Below are 5,277 nucleotides of genomic sequence, written 5' to 3'. Positions count from 1 at the left end.
TTGATTGTTATAAACAGTAATGTGAAATTACATTATGACGCATTCACATACATTATTAATACAAATACATTTTCCAGGGCGAGACGATGAGGCAACCACAAGCACTTCCACTGGTTCAAGAGGTCGACGAGGGAAAAATGCACAATATTACCGTTATTACAGAGCACGGAAGCGAGCGGAGAAAGAAAAAGAGTCGTTGAATAGAACTAGTGATCTTTCTACGACTGCTGATTTTTCTACAATTAACGTAGCAGGTTGCGAAGTTTAACTTCTTCCGCGAGGAGGGACTCCACGCACTATTTTTTTTATTTAAAAAAGTGTGTTTTTCATCATAATTATTATTCGCCTGAATTTTGGAACATAGTGTATATTCAGCTAAAATATGAGATCCAGGGCAATTATTTCATTTGCCCATGCGGTTAATCATTTGATTATGTGGTTAATCATTTGCCTATGTGGTTATGTAAATCTAATGCTGGATCTCGCATGGTACAATACTTTCCAAAATGAGAGCAACTTTTAATGCTAAATCGCGGTGGATTAGTTGATAGAACGTTAATCTCTTCAATGAAGTGACCCAGGTTCAAATCCAAGAGGTGGCTGGTTGTTACGAATTCTACTCCTGGCTCACACCGAGCACACTGACCCACTAACAGTAAGATGTCTTTAATGATAAACGGATAGAGGGTTAAAATCTCCTTGTCGTCGGACTAACCATGAGAGGTTTTCGTGGCTTTCCTCTCCGTGTAAGGCAAATGTGGATTAGTTCCATCGAAAAGTCCTCCGCGAAGGCAAATTTCTCACAATCCAGGATTTCCCTTGTCCTCTGGATTTAGTTTAAAATTACAAGGCTGCGGAGTTTAATATTCGTAGTAGTAAAACCTAAATTTTGTCGGCTGTTCAACTACGGTTTTAAAATGAAATAAAAAGGGAACTCCTGGATCAAGCATTGGGACAAACTATACATGGAAATAACCCCCATTTGAGTTACATGAAGAGGAAAACCACCAAAACCACGAAACTGAAAGCGTTCTGAGAGGTATTCGTGGGCTTTCCTCTCCATGTAACGCAAATGCGGGTTCCACAAAGACTCCACAAAGTCCTCCACAAAGACTAGTTTGTCCCGATGCTTGATCCGGGAGTTCCCTTGTCTCCCGTAATTAACTACACTTTTGTTGTTAACTACACTTTTTGTAATTAGAATAAGCTTTTCAAGGGTATGTGATTTCTCATCTCTTCAGAGGACAAATCCTGCTTTGTCCCCAAGCCAATGCATTCCAACTTCTTATTGAAACGTACTGCTATGATGAAAAAAAAGAAAGATCTGGAGAAACCATGGTAAACTGTGACGTGTGGGGTAATCGAGTAACCTTGAGACGCCTATTACAAAGAATACAATTGTAGTAGTATAAAAACAAATTCCAAAATCAATCTAATAATTTTTAATTTATTCGCATGTTTTATATTTGTTTAGCCAACTTTCACTTTGCCAAGGTTTGAACGGAAAATAACCGAACTTTCACTTAGAAATGAAAGGAACTGGCGCTTCAATTTCTGATAAAATAGAGATAATTTCAAAACTACATCTGACTCGTTCGCATATTTTATCGATCGAACGAGACAATCTTTAAAGTGAAAGTGAAAGTTGATACTTTCACTTCAGTATGAAGAAAAACCGGAATTTATGGTCTTGATTTCGCCGCTGTCAATCCATCAGGATCTTGATAGAATGACATATAATAGTTAGTTTTACGGGATCAATTTAGTTAGAGAATTATAATAAATTATCATGATTGAAAAGTAGTATGTGTAATATACATCTTGGATTCATGCATATGTTATCGTGTAAGGCATAAATGTTGACTAATATCGAAATCTTGTATAATTAGGTGGTCGTTATTATGAATCTTCGAAATATTTGCTGTTCTCGATTTCACATTAATTTATATAATATTTTAAATTAATTTAATTTCTATAATATCATATTAGTTTCAATTGCGAAAAATGAATACCATGGCAATTGACTATGCATCACTATGTTTGACTTTCGTTAACTCTACCTTTCTTTCCCTTGACGCATCTAGGATTTGTTCATTTTCACGCATGTACTATGAAGCACAGATAGCGAAAGATTTAATTTATTTTATAACCGGCGTTGACCGGTTCTGAGTTTTACGAGAGTCAATGCTGGACTCCATGGTCTTGAAATTTGAATGAAGCCAACACAGAAGACAAGGGAAAGCCTGGACAGCAGTGGTGGCACAAATATCCGCACCCGGCCCGCATCGACTACAGTGCTGACGTAAAATAACCTCAGTAGTAGACGGATCATGGGTTAGAGTTTCCATGCCGTCAGGCTAACCTTGGAAGGTTTTAGTAGTTTTCCGCTCCATGTAACGTAAATGAGAGTTAGTTCCATCAAAAAGTTCACCACGAAGACAAATTTCTCTCAATATTTGATCCAGGATTTCGCTTGTCTTCTGGATTGGGTTCAAAATTACAAAGCTACGGAGTTGAATATTGGTAGTCGTAAACCCATAAAATTGGGTTGGCTGTTCAATTAAGGTTATAAAATAAAATAAAATAAAATAAAATAAAACGCTAACTCCTGGATCAAGCTTTGGGACTAACTAGCTTTCGTGGTGGAATTTTTGATGGAAATAACCCACATTTGAGTTACATGAAGAAACCACGAAACTGAAGGAATTTATTATTTCCAGTTTTTAACTCCATACGTTTTCAGTGTCATGAGTTTCTAATTTTAAATTGGTACTACATAACCGCATCTGAATCGTGTACGTTTATGCTCAATCGAATTCAATGAAATGGTGATAAGTCTGAAAATTTATTGCATATTTCTTTCAACATTTTGTCATTTTGTTAAAAAATATTTGGTAAGAAAATGTACTTACAACGTAAAAAAATCCGTTTTTAATAATCAGTAAAAAAAAAATAATAATTATGTTTTCTTTATTTATGTTTTTTTTTCTATTCCCTGGGAAGCTGTGTGCTTAAAAGTGGTGGATATTTTAACGAAATTTGAACTCTCTTATACAAGTTAATTTAGTTGTAAATTAAGTTTATAAATTAACTGAATTGAACGTCAGTCAGTTTCGGGCAAGAATTTTTAAATGAACGGACGGATAACATTTTAAATTTTTGCAGTGTCTGTTGAGTGACATATGTTGCTGAGTGTGTCAGTTGTACACATACAATTATAATTTATCAAAGATTTTAATTTACACATAAAATTTTCGAAGCATAACTATTTTATGAAAGAAATTTAATTAAACATTACTATTAGATGTTCTAAACATAACGGATGGTTTTAGAAATCAGTAAAATAAAAGCGGAACTAAAAATTTACAGTTTATTCTGCTGAGCAAACGCAAATATTCTTCTCAACAAATCTTAAAATAAATTATAAAGTTCGTCAATAGATGGCACTGAATGCTTGAAAACTTCTCAAACAATGTGTTCTGCTGCTTGTCAAAACATTGCGATTGATATATTTATAAGTTGGTTTATTTTATCCTTAGACTGTTTTTGCTACAAATTGTAGTTGTTGCTACAAATGGTGGTTATTTAAAAACATTGACCATCATTTTCTTCAGATAGCTGTGACATTTGTTAACAACTTTTCAATTAATTTTGAAAGTTCTTTTAGTTTCTAAAAGCAGAACGCAGTGATTCGTAAATTTACATCTTCTTCTTTTTTTAATTTAATTCATTTTTGAAATTCTAGGTCTAAGCGGAATCAGTAAAAAATGTACGGTTTATTCTGCTGAGGAAACTTAAGTTTTCTTTTCCACAAATTTCAAAATAAATTGTGAAGTTCGTCAATAGATGGCGCTGAATGCCCGAAAACTTCTGAAACAATGTTTTCAGCTGCTTGTCAAAACATTGCAATTGATATATTTACAGATTGGTGTCTGCTTATTTTATCCTTAGACTGTGTTTGCTACCGGTTGTAGTTATTGCTACAAATGGTGGTTTTTTTAGAAAACATTGACCATCATTTTCTTCTGATAGCTGTGCAATCTGTTAGCAAACTTTTCAATTAATTTTGAAAGTTCTTTTAGTTTCTAAAAGCAGAACGCAGTGATTCGTAAATTTACATCTTCTTCTTTTTTAATTTAATTCATTTTTGAAATTCTAGGTCTAAGCGGAATCAGTAAAAAATGTACGGTTTATTCTGCTGAGGAAACTTAAGTTTTCTTTTCCACAAATTTCAAAATAAATTGTGAAGTTCGTCAATAGATGGCGCTGAATGCCCGAAAACTTCTGAAACAATGTTTTCAGCTGCTTGTCAAAACATTGCAATTGATATATTTACAGATTGGTGTCTGCTTATTTTATCCTTAGACTGTGTTCGCTGCAGGTTGTAGTTATTGCTACAAATGGTGATTTTTTAGAAAACATTGACCATCATTTTATTCTGATAGCTGTGACGTCTGTTGACAAACTTTTTAATTAATTTTGAAAGTTCTTTCAGTTTCTAAAAGCAGAACGCAGTGATTCGCAAATTTCTATCTTCTTCCTTTTTACTTAAATTCATTTTTGAAATTCTAGGTCATTTTTGTGGCTTTTGGTGTATTCTAATAACAATTTTAAACGATTTTATTTTTACAGATATGCCATTAGTGCAAAGAATTTTGTTCGCTCTTCGAGTGCTTTTGGAAGATGAATCACCTCCAACCAGAAAGAAAAAGAGAAGATCCTCTTCTGGAACGGGCAGTCAAGTTCAGACTAGACAGGCAGCAGCCCTAGTTCTAACTTTCAAAGATTTATTCGCTTCTGGACATTTGAATCTAATTCTGGAGGATATTGAAAGGAATAAAGCTTCCCCAACTAAGAACAAATGCAGTAGTAAGCTACAAAAAAGTCGAATATCCATTGGCCAACCGTCTGCTTCATCTAGCCCAAAAGTGCTTCGTAATGGTGAATCTGTGTCTTCGGGAACTGGTCAAAACTCTTCAATGGCAACACCTTCTGTATGGCCATTGGTAATAGAAGGTATAGATGAGAGTGTACCTTTATTGCGCGAAGAACGGATAATTTCTTGTACCAGAATTGACTTCGAAAGCATCGACAAACTTTTGGCCAAAAGAGTGGCCAGTAGACTGTCCAGGAACGAAGATCGTGCTCAGGAATCGACTTCTAAAACAGTGAGTTGCTCGACTGGCGAAAAAGTAACAGTGTCTTTATCGCCTGATGACGAAAAAGAAACAGTTGCTGTGTTAAGGAAAGTTTTTAAGTGGTCGCCAAGGAAGCAGA

This window comes from Parasteatoda tepidariorum, chromosome 9 (assembly GCF_043381705.1).
Source record: "Parasteatoda tepidariorum isolate YZ-2023 chromosome 9, CAS_Ptep_4.0, whole genome shotgun sequence".
NCBI classification, from domain to species: domain Eukaryota; kingdom Metazoa; phylum Arthropoda; class Arachnida; order Araneae; family Theridiidae; genus Parasteatoda; species Parasteatoda tepidariorum.
This window is presented reverse-complemented; position numbering follows the sequence as displayed.